At 27.2% G+C, this 12,899-nt stretch overlaps 1 protein-coding gene across 8 annotated transcripts in view; it reads right to left on the minus strand.

The window, feature by feature from the left end:
* The window catches only part of DAAM (disheveled-associated activator of morphogenesis-like protein), an 80,078-nt gene extending 69,529 nt beyond the window's left edge, over window positions 1-10,549 (minus strand). For 5 of the 8 annotated variants that reach the window (XR_015547812.1, XM_011061659.2, XM_087414780.1 and 2 more), the window contains exon 1: window positions 9,879-10,548. The gene's annotated coding sequence lies outside the window, so the exon portion shown is untranslated. Of the gene's footprint in view, window positions 1-385; window positions 5,610-9,878 lie in introns of those variants that run through there. The other 3 variants (XM_087414781.1, XM_011061661.2, XM_087414782.1) reach the window with 3 other exon arrangements.
* Between the last annotated feature and the right edge of the window lie 2,350 nt (window positions 10,550-12,899).

Here is a 12,899-nt window from a genome sequence, read left to right on the forward strand (position 1 = left end):
TATGTAAATAATCTCTCTCAATAAGTTTACCAGACATTTTATTTATATTTTATGTCAAAATGTGCTAGAAAAAGGTATAAGAGTTTTTGTAAATTGATTTTGATAATTCTGCTTTAATATTTTTATATGCAAAATAACTATGGCAATCATATTATAAAAAAATTATAAAATTCTATTTAAAAATGACACAGTAATATTTATATAAGTTTGAATAATTAATTCTTTTCGAAAATATTAATTTTACCATTATTTCTTTTCAGATTATACAACTTTTGTTTAAAAAGTTGTTTTTATTATTTGAGTAGATAAATTAAAAAAGAGCCACTCAATATAAATTTTTTTAATAATCAGATAATTATAACTTATCTTCAATAATAAATTGTACCTTTAAGTTTCCATCTCGTTCTACGTCGTATGTCTTTACTCATATATGAATGCAAATATTACACAAGAATTAAATTGCACTTGGTTTCACTATTTAAAAACTGCACCAATATGTATCATTTGTAAGCGATAATATAATCATGTTTAATATAACATGTTTAATTTTCAATAATAACTTGAACCCATCCCGAATCTTCAGACACTTCTTTTTATAACACTTATTATGTTAATTACACTTATTACTATTTTATTTATTATTGCGTAAGATTACTTTCAGCGATATAAAACTATATTTTATAAACAGAAATACACAAACATAGCTCTGCAACTTATAGAAAATTTTTGCACATTTGTATAATATTTTTTCCGCGCGAAGCGTCCATGTGGTAAACCAAACGCTGAGAGAGTCCAAGGGAGTCTGACAAATTTTGCTTAGAACGTAGCATATGCATTAGGTGTGTGTGTGTGTGTATGTGTGTGTGTGTGTGTGTGTGTGTGTGTGTGTGTGTGTGTGTGTGTGTGTGTGTGTGTGTGTGTGTGTGTGTGTGTGTGTGTGTGTGTGTGTGTGCTTGTGTGTGTATTCGAAGCGAGCACATGTCACGTGTCCCTTAAGCTTAGTTCAGAAGGGCTAGAGGTAGCAATAGGACTATTGTCGGGTACTGCCGATGCTGCACTCATATGCTGTAATCATCAATGGAGGGTAGTTCTCGGAAAAATTCTCCATAGGGGGGTTGGACCCTTGTGTAGTGAACTAAACATCTGTCCAAAAATTCTACTACTAACACATACATTTCTGGTCCTACTACTTACCATACATTTCTTGTTTCTACTACCTACTTTTTTGTTTCTTATTTTAATATAAAAATTTAACTGGAGATCCTTTTACATTCATCGCTAGTTCAGATTTTATGAATATTTATACTTGTTAATATATATACCTGTTAATTCTTACATTGTGAGATCTATTTTGCTATCACTTTTAAACTGTTTGATATATTTTTAAATAATGGTAATGACGTACAGTATTCGAGAAAATATATTTTATTTGTCTATCTTCCATTGTAAATACAATACTTCAAATGACAAAAAAAATTGAACTTTTAAAAAATTAAATTTTCATACATTTTTGTCGACAATTAATTATAAATGATTAATGCAGTAATTATTAAAAAAAATGTTTTTCTATTTTTGTATCTTTAAAATATTAGATATTAATGGGATCCTAAAGTCGTCTGTATTACCGACTAAATCATATAATCTTTATATAACAATTACTTTTTTCCTCTTTTATTGATTAAAAAATTCTTTTCTAGAATTAAAGTATGCGCATTAATACGTGTCTGTGAGATGGAGTTTATGCTGAGAAAAAGTTTCGAAATTGAGATCTTCATTATCATTTCTTAGTCCACTATGGTACTCCAGATCTGTTACGTCATAACGCAATATTTGTTTCATATAAAAACTGTGCAATCAATACCTACTTACGAAATAGTAATCCATAGACTAATAGTTTGTGTGAAGAATCAATATAGAATTCTTAAAATTAGACTTAGACGTCTAATTAAAATGTTATTGAAAATTTATGTATATATGTAAGATATTGATGTATGTAATGATATGTATTAATGACAAATCGTCTGTGTGTAAGTGTTATTTACAATTGACTAATTATGACTAATTATATTTTAACATAATAACATATATATTGTCTACTATTAATTTTTTGGCATATCGAAATACAGATTTATGATTCGGACTCTTATTAACTTTTTCTTAATAAATCACGAAATAAATCAGTTGAAATATACATGTGTAGAGGAAACTGGGGATAGTTGATACATGGGGCATGTTACACTTAAAATTGCTGCAACAAACGATAATATATTACATAAAAAAATATAGTATTTCTGTAAAAATATATTTAAAAATTATTTCTGTGATTATGCTGCAATAAGTTATTTCAGAATAAAAAAATAGAATAAAAAAATATTAATATTATTATCAACAATTTATATACATATAGAAATAATTTTTTTCATTTAATACCAATAATTATTTCTGATTAAGATTTTCTAGATGTATACATACGATCATACATATATTATCATTAAAATATTATATTATTTCATTGTTTCTTTATTGTTACATTAATTATTGTTATATTGTAATATAAATTATCTAATTTTGTAAAATAAAAAATGCAAAATGCATTATCGTACTGAATATTAAGGGTTTCAGAAATGTAATGTTGATTTAGTGCGTTATCGCATCCTATATCGCATGATATGTACGAGTAGGTATAACATTTCAATTAATTTGTTTTATTGTTTATTAACAAAAAGTTAATCAAGCGTATTCCTGCATGTCAAGAAATCGATAATATAATACATGTACACATTATTACGAAAAGAATCTTGTTTCCAAGAAAAAAATATTTTTTTGCATCAATTGTATAACATATTGCATGTCATTTGAAATGTAAAGTTTGCACTGTTTATCGTTATATATATCGACACGATGTAAAATCTCGACAATTGTAGTTCCTGGTCTTAATTGTCGTCAATCACTACCAATTGCGGAGTAATTATGCCGCCTCTTTAGTTGTAATTTATAACTCATATAGGGATGACATTTACAGTTCGTGTCGTTATATGATAATATTAACAACGATCAAAAATAATTATTATTAATAATTAATCGTGCAATTACATATAATTATTATATAATATATTTCAGATTGTTTATACACACTTTAGTTCATATAAATCTTTTCGTTAATTCAGAATCAACTTTTTGCAAAATTTGGTTGTATGACTATAAACTGTTTAAAATTATATTTTAAATAAAAGTTAATCTTTATTTTAATTAATTTTTAAATTAAAGTTCTATTTTATTAAAGTCTAATCAAGACCTTATAAAAGTTGAACGTTTCTGTAATTATGCATAGGTGTTGAAATAAAGAAACCAAATCCACACATACAACATGGACATATATTCAAAACGTCCTATTCGCTGTTTGTAATTGCACTATTAATTCAAAAGGTAGTACAAACAAAAGGTAGTACACTGAGAGAAAACGAAATAGTTGTGAGAACTATAAATTTCACAATTTTTGCAATTTAAGTATTTGTAACCAATTTACAAAATAATAACAACTAAAGTAGTACTGAATACTGTAAAAAATATAGTTATGGTAACAATATTGTAGGTATTAATTGATAGTGAAATAGTGACTCAACTACATTGAGTAATTACTTGGATTTCATGCAAATAAATATATTATAACAATTATATTTTTCTAGTTTAGACAAAAACTTTTTTTCAATAAAGCTCTCTATATAATCATAACTAATTAATTATTGTTGAGATAACTTTAAGCCCTCTTTAAGAAATACATTCAAAATCTTTTCTCTAAAGTCGCTCAGCACGAGTAGTGTTACCAGAGATATGTAGAAAAGTTTAGTTTTTTCTAAGAAGAAAATCATTCAAATTATAATAAAAGGCGCAGCATTGGGCTCGAATTTGGAAAACAAAAATAAATAAAAAATGCATACAAAAATTTATAACTATGTATTGTAAAGTTTTAATAAGAAAAATAAATAAATTAAATGAACTAAGAAAATATAATAACATTAATCATTTGTAATTGATTAATATTACTAAACGATTAGTTTCTTAGTTCACTTAATTTAGTATTCTTATCATAATTTTATTTTATATATATATATTTGAGGCGCTATTAACTACATACTGTACATACGTATTACTTATTTTACTAATACAATTTTTTTTCTAATTGTAAATGTAATAGTATCTTGTGCAAATTATCCGTCTGACTTGATTAATCATAATTGTAGACTTAATTAATCAGTTTATTGCTCAATTAATTCGTTCATTTTGTTATGGCCAGTAAAGTAAACTGTAGAATATCATGATTGATGTGATATTTCGTGAATAAGCAAATGTTTCCTATACTACCAAAATGTAATTATTAATTTTAATAGTTCATGTTGCAATTTTGTGTTGTTATTTTATAACACTATAGTTTACCTATAGTTTAGTTTACCTATATTTTTGTCACAATGTTTCGTTTATAGTTAAAGAAAGAAAATTTTTTGTACGGTATAGAACCAATATGGCCAACTAGACGTACTGCGTGTATATAAATATAACATACCGGTTAGACGTATTAAGAATGTATACACATCAATTATAACTTTTTCAATGTATTTTTGTTACTTCAGATCGTGGATTCTAATTTATCTGATAAACATCGTTAAAATAAGTAAATATGTACATAAGTGTATTTGTTTGGAAAATAGTCTTTTGTGTATTCTTTTATATCAATCATGTCAATATGTTAATAAACTTATAATCGTACAAAAGTAACATTGGCTCACTTTTTAGTTTCCATTTTTATAACATTCTTTTTACAAAAAAGAGGAGAATAAATATTTGTAAGTTATATTAGGGTCATATACACTCAGTATGCGCAGAATGCCACTTTTCTTTTAATCTTTACAGTACTTATATAAATATTGAATGCTTAGTGCTTCATATTTTTTATTAATATTCAGAAATATTTCTTTTTTTGAATGTGACCATCAAATTTTAATTTTTCAAAGCTTAATAGAAGTATATAGGATTTGATTATCTTATGATAACTTTATCCATGTTCTCGTGAATTTGTCATGACCTGCTTCTATCGCTTTAATGATTTTTTTTTGTTTTTCATCCTGTTTATAATAATTGTGTAATAGAGAAAAGATCATAAATTATGAATTACATGCTCAGTTTATTTTAAAATACATTATTATTCTTTAAAGGAATTCTTTTAAAGGAATGACATTTTTTTGACCATGACCATATAAATCTCTAATATATGTATATGTATATATTATATAATATTTGGAAAATACCATTCTTCTCTAACTGATTTGAAATAAAACATTTAAACTGTAGTGAGATTCAGCCTTAGAATTTGTGCACAAAGAGTTTATAAAAGGAAATCACGTAGAAGAACTTTAGACATGCGAATGGGCAATCGATGCTAGTATGAATGAATCATGAATTTATTTAACGTCGACCTTAACCTTTCAGATTTCAATAAAACACTAAAGTCAATTTCTGTAAAACTGTTATTGCAATGTTATACCGAGATATTGAACTCTATTTACTGTTTTTTATATTTGATACATTTTCTACATACTTTCTACATAAATATATATATATATATATATATATATATATATATATATATATATATATACTATAATAATTGTAATATATTTTATTTTTTAAACGATTATACAATTTTTTTCATTATATTTTATTCATTTATCAATTAATTAAAATTATAATTTACGCTAATATTATTGTATTATTATAATTAAATAATGCCTGTATTCAATGAAAGCGAATCATAATATGTGCGAATTGATATATGTATCTGATTCTGCAAATTACGTGCCGTTTTTTTGATCTTGAAATATATTATCATGAGTAGAATCAGAATAGATAGTAATATCATTTATTAAATTGATAAGCAATTTTATTAAAAAAATATACATATTAATATCTAACAGAGAGAGATGTTAATAAAAATCTTAAATGCAAATAAGTTTATTGCGAAAAACTTTTTATGTAATGTATCCAATAAACGTTGAAAATTTATACAACGAAAAATTTATACAACTTGAGAAAAACTTCTTATAAAGATTTTTAGCAGTTATTAGAGGAAAGTCACCGATATCGACAAACTACTTTGTTTTTAGATAATATTTCTTAAACGAAAGATAAAAATAAAACTTTAAAAATATAAGTAACAAACTAAAAAGTGATAATATAAGTAGATAATATAAGCAGTTTTTATGATACTGTTTGCAATTTTACAATAATTAATTTTTTTGTAAGATGAGCAAAAAAAACTGACACAGTAGCCAGTAATATGTGCTACGCATTCCTATTCTTTTTCTTTTACAGGAATTATCAGTATAAAGTATTTACAAATGAATGTACGTAAAATTTTCCAGAATCTTTTCACTTTATTATAAAACATTTTTATTGAATTATATGCATATTTATTTTATGCTATTCTGCAAGATGCAAATATGTAACACAATAGTTTTTCAAGAGTTTATATATATATGTACAATTGCCTTCAGCTCCAAGAGCTATTTGACACTATAAAGCAACAGTATAAAGTTTAAATTAGCTCATGGTCTATTTACAGACAGATGTGATGATTTACGCTGCACCCCAATTTTAAACTTAAAATCGTATTATGAAAAAACTAGGAAAAAAAAATAATATAAATAAAACTGATTTAGGAAACTACAAGCATTTAAAACGACGTAATATTATCAATAATATAGTCATTATTATTTAAATTACTCAATTTGCGAAAGAAGATCGTAAAAATTTTATTTTCATATTAGTAGAATTCGTTTTTAGATTTGGATAGAAATAAACTACAAATATACATATAATTATGAGTTTGTACTTCTTTAATTAGTTAGATTATGATTTTATTAGTATTAATAAAGTGCAATTAATTTCTGAGAAATAAGGGAATGTCGCTTTAAAAGACCTATGTCAGTATCGACGACTTTCTTCTATTTATTTTCTACGCAAGATCTCGTGTGAAGAAAGCTTTAAGAGTGCATGCGTACAGGAAGCTAACAGCTATGATCGACCACATGGCGCTTTTATTGAATGCAGAGATCGATTTGTATCGTTTCGCGAATAAATAAACAAATAGATTGAAAGCAATGTTTTAACATATTTGTCCCAATAGTTATTGATTTGCTTGTATTTCTATAAGCGATCGATTAAAAAAAAAGTGCGGATTCTTATCATTAAGCGATTAGATATATATCTTAATGTTTGTGTTAGTCTGCGTCCTTAACCATTATTATATTAGCAAAAATTTAATTAAGAAAAAATACTATTATACTATCCGTAAGGATGATTTTTTCAGAAATGAGGAATGGACAAAATAGTATTGTATTCTTTTTATCATTGATACAATAATTTTAACTTAAGGTTTTTCTATTTAAATAATTTTCTTTTATTTTTTGCATTTTCTCATAGAAAAAGATTTTATGACCATATATTATGTATATATTATGTATAGTCAATACATATTATGTGTAATCATTACATATAGTATCTTCTAATAATGTATTAATGGATTAATTAATGATTTCTGATATATTCTTATAACTTATTTTTGATGCTCCTCTTCTGTTTTTTTTAGAAACAATAAATAATTCAGTCTATAAGTATCTCTTTTTACAATCCGAATATAGTTTCTAAGAAAATTGGAATTTACAGTGTATACTTATACGAAAATGATATTTAAATACTTTCAAACTTTCTCTCTCTCTCTCTCTCTCTCTCTCTCTCTCTCTCTCTCTCTCTCTCTGTCTCTCTTTCTGTTTGTCTCTGTGTGTATGGTTAAAAGAAATGTGATAAAATACATTTATATGACGACAAAAGGGAATAAAATCTACATCGAGATAGGAAGACAAGACAGATTGATTGTGAGGTTAACCTTGCAAAGTATCCCTGCATCGGTGTACATATGTGATGCCGAAAATAAGTTCGTGTAAAAGAGAAGAGACTGGGTAGACAAGGCCGTTGAAAAGTTTATGTAGCATTTTATATAAAGATGTTTCTAAATACTTGGTATACTGACATAATGGTAACATGTGTTCTTTTTTATAAGTCAATTATAATTTTTGATTGCGAATATATATTGTGATAAATGTTCTGTTTGATATAGGAAATGCAAATGTTAAATTCATTCTGACTACGATCTATGATAGTATATCTATATGTCGTGTTACTTAGATTGTTAGAGGATTTTGCCCCATTTAGCCTATTATTTCTGGAAACAACAGCTGTCTACGAGAAAAATAATAGAAGTTTACGCTTATCTTTTTACGCATTACGTTAAACTGTGCAAAGAAATATGTGTATACCTCAGTATTGTATGATGAGTACTATTAGGTATGTGTTTGACGGCATGAGCATTTGAGTGTGCGAACATGATCTTAGAGATTAAAATTATAATAAAATGGTAAAAATTATAATAAGCGTAAGTGCGTATATTTATTCTGTTGATATTATCTCTTCTGTAGTATTGCAGATAGTATCAACAGAATAAGTATGCGCAATTATCAACATATTTTAAATACTACATATCAATACTCATTAAAGTACTCATTGTTAGTAGTCTTCTAAATTTTTTAAAATTTCTTGTGCAGTAAGTTGGCGATCAACTGCATTTACATATTTTTAAATTAAAATTAAGAATAGGTAAATTGTTAAAGAATGTTATTTTTATATATAATTAATTCTAAATTTCTGTTTAATAGTTCTTCAATGGAATTTAATAATAAATAATACATTAATTTTTATCTAAACAAATTTTATAATTTTATAATAAATTTTATAATTATTGTAATTGCTTCAAATTATTTTATTTCGCAAGAAGTTAAGAAAAAAGTGGATACACATAATAGTTAAGTTTCTAATGTCAAATATCATAATAATAAATATAAGTTTACATGCAGAATTTATGTACATAAGTCACTGATATTTTCAAATGTCAAGCGGGTCTTCTCATAATACTATTTATTCAAGTATATATAAGATCGCAAGCAACAGAAAGGCAAAAAACACAAGACTAAAATTCTTGTTTCGATTGCTCAGCATGACAATTATTACCATATTATATTTAATTTCATTAACAATTCAGATTTATTGACAGTTCTCTCTCATTTATTTCAGTCGCTCCGTTTGATGTAATTATATTACATCTACTCGTATATATCCGATTGCATCAATCATAAAGTGTTAATTTTTGAAGTAGTTTATTTTTGAATATATACTATACTATTGTTTATATGTAAAAAGATTAATATATTAGTGACTCATTATTATAACAAAGAGCTTAGGGAAATATTGAACGATATGTAGGGAAAAATTTTGTGATATAGATTTGAAAAAGTTTTATCTATAAATAAAGAAAATATTTAAATGATTACGCTAAAAGAAATTTCTTGTAGAAGAGATCTCTTTTATCACAATCATTTAAATATTTACTTATAATAATTTTTGACAATACGAAAAATGTTTCTAAAAAAATAATTGTTTTCAAAGATCGATAAGATCTTTGAATAGAACATGATAAAAATTATTTAAAAATAATAATTTATTAAATTACAATTATCAAAATTATTTTCTTTTTACCTTTTTAGATAAAAAGATATTTCTTTTTCTACATAAAGTGAGATTTCTCTCATTATAGCAAAATTATTAGATAAAAATTAATATTAAGATTTCTTCTTTGTAGTACACTCTAAAGTCGATAACATCAATTTATTTTTATAAGGTATTTAATTTTATGCTTCGACAACATCTTGTCAGCGAAGTAAACACTGTTTTGAATGACGATAAGAAAGGAATAGGAATCGTAGAACTCTTACCAGATCTTTTGCAGGCCGCGAAATATGGTCGCGCCGGTCGGAACGCGCCGATCAATAGGAAGCGGAAGGGCACATGTCCCAGTGGTTTCTTATGTTACGGCGTTAATAAAATCAACATTGGACATCTTCGATGAGTATTGTGCGACGACGTTGCGCGTTGTTAGCGAGATAAATGGCTGGTAGAAATTTTGGAGCAAGGTATCGTTAACGTATAAATTTGACACGACAAACTATGTTGTTGTACTCAAGATTTACGTGATCAAGCAATGCTGATATTAACGATCTGATGAGATTGTGACGACAATGACGCGACGGTGATGATGGCGACAATGTCAGCGACAGCGGCGACGGCGTCGAAACGGAAACGAGGCACGCGACGCAAAAGCCGAGAAAACTGACTTGCCATCGGATAGATCGTCGACCCGACGCAGTGGCTCTGGTTACGCGACGACGCACTGCGCCGACGTCAAAACGACGTCGACAACGACATCGTCATCATCGTCAAGGCGACGGCGCACGCCGGAGTCTTCTTTCGTGTGTTTGTACTTGCTAAATCGATTTCTCGAATCGAACAGACGTGACGAGATGTAAATATATCGAGATGCAGATTAGAATATATAGGGTATGTGAAAAGAATGCCTCGTTTTATAATGTTAGTATATCAATCTTATATAGTATAATTGTCTATGTGTAAAACTCTTACTTTTAAAATGGAAAATATAAAGATGTTGTCTAAATTAATTGGATAACGGATATATATATATATATATATATATATATATATATATATATATATATATATATATAAAATATAGTAAATTTTTATATACTTTGTATATATTTTAGTAAATTTTTATATATTTTATATTATATGAAATTTAATTAAACATATTGTTAACATATTTTCTTTAAAAAAACAGGACATTATTTGAAGACTCGATATAGAAATTGTATACGTTAGTGTGTACTATTCATTATCGCAAAACAAATTTTATACATATATATTTAATCTTCAATTTTGAATTATACAGTATGATTTCATAACCTAGCTATTTATTATGAAAATTAAAAATAGTAAAAATTTTTAAACAGGACTCTTAATATTAGAAACAATGTAATAAAGTAAAAGACTAATAAGAGTCAAGCAACAATAAATTCTCACAATTAGATCAACGCAAATTCATTATAAAAACTTAGACGATCAGAATACAATGCATTGCTCTTATTAGCCTTTTACTTTATTACATTATGAAAATTGTAAGAAACAATAAAAAATTAACAACATAACGACAAATAACAATAATATTAATTTAAATAAATTTTTTTTTTATATTCATAGTATAAATAATCTTCAACCAATAGTTGAGAAATTGTATAAAATTATATAGATTATCACACTAATACTGTCTTTATGTTAAGACTTTTACAATTAATCTCCAATGTGTCATTAAAGTATCTATATACGTTATAATATAATAGCGAAAAATGAGACACTACCTGTGTCTTTAGATAAATACTTTATCGTTGTAATAGATATATTTTTTTATATATACTTAAGAATATTTCCTTTTTTTTTGTTGACATTCTGCTAATTCTCTTTACGATAAATTTGGAATATATTATAAAAGTTATATTTCATCGAATCCGTGCGGATATCATCAGTATGCAATAACTGGCATCATTTTGGATCTAAGACGGAGCACATTAACCTAAGCTTACATTACTTAGAGCAAATTATATAATGTCTCTAAGTTAGGAGGGCGCGGGTCACACTCCTTACATAAATGCTGCAAATTTTTTTTTATCAGATATTTCTAAATATACTGTATTATGTGATCATGTTAATCTATGACATTATTTCAACAATCGTAATTAAATTTATAGACTATAAGAACGTTGCTTATAAAAACTTTTTTATTACTAATGAAATAATTTGTATCTTATTAATTTTTGCTAAATATACAAGATGCATCACCAAAATCCGGAAATTTCAATTTAAATTTTCCGCTATATTGTGCCTCCGCAGAGGTTGTTGTTAACGTCCGAGAAAGTCTGATGCTTCTAGTAAACAGTCATATTCTCAAAATGGCCGCGATGTTGAAACCAAGTGCGGAGTATAATCGAAGAGCCGCGATCATCGAAGGCCTTCGCGTTGGGCGCTCAGCAATGGAAATTAATTCGGTTCTTTGGATACCCGAAATCAACTGTTTATGACGTTGTGACAAAATATACGGCTTTAGAAGTCCAACAAAGGTTCCAGTGCCAACGAGGAAGAGTTACTCGAAAGAACGCACCGCGAGGATCGCAGTCGTTGAAAGGTCTCAAGCGCTGATTTCAGATGACTGAGGGCAATCGTTGCGAAAATTAGATTGAATATTGATTGTTGGTGTAAGCGAGCAATAATACGTCGAATTGCTGAGGAGGACCTTTGATACAAATCGTACACATTAAAGATATGACAGATGCTCTCCAAGGCTGTCAGGACAAGCCGAGTTGCTCGCCTCGGCTCTCATTCTGGCCTCCCAACAGCGCAGATTTAAATCTCTTGGACTACTACGTATGAAGCGTAGTTAAAAGGGTCACAAACAGTCTCGGCATCTCAATGTGACGTCATTGAGGACCGCTATTGAGGCAGCATTCGTCGGCATAGACAGCGCTACATACAGCGTGCGTGCGAACGCATTTCAACGCAAATTCAGGCTGAGAATAGAGGCCGTCATTCAAGCTAGTGGAGGATATATCGAATAATTATGCTCTACAGGAATTCCCTAAGCTAAAAGCCATGTAAAAAGATTTTTTGTAATATTTAATTTTTCATTAAAAATATTTTGTTTAAAGAAATTGTTCGATTTGACCGGATTTTGGTGATGCATCCTATAAATCATATAAATTATAACATATAATGAGAATAACTCTATACAGCACAGATTTCCGAGGGATGTTCTAAAGATATCCAGATGATGTCTCTGTATATGTCTTTTAAATTCTGGATATCTCTCGAATAAAATATGCTGTGGGATG

This window comes from Acromyrmex echinatior, chromosome 16, assembly GCF_024713525.1.
Source record: "Acromyrmex echinatior isolate Ae372 chromosome 16, ASM2471352v2, whole genome shotgun sequence".
NCBI classification, from domain to species: Eukaryota; Metazoa; Arthropoda; class Insecta; order Hymenoptera; family Formicidae; genus Acromyrmex; species Acromyrmex echinatior.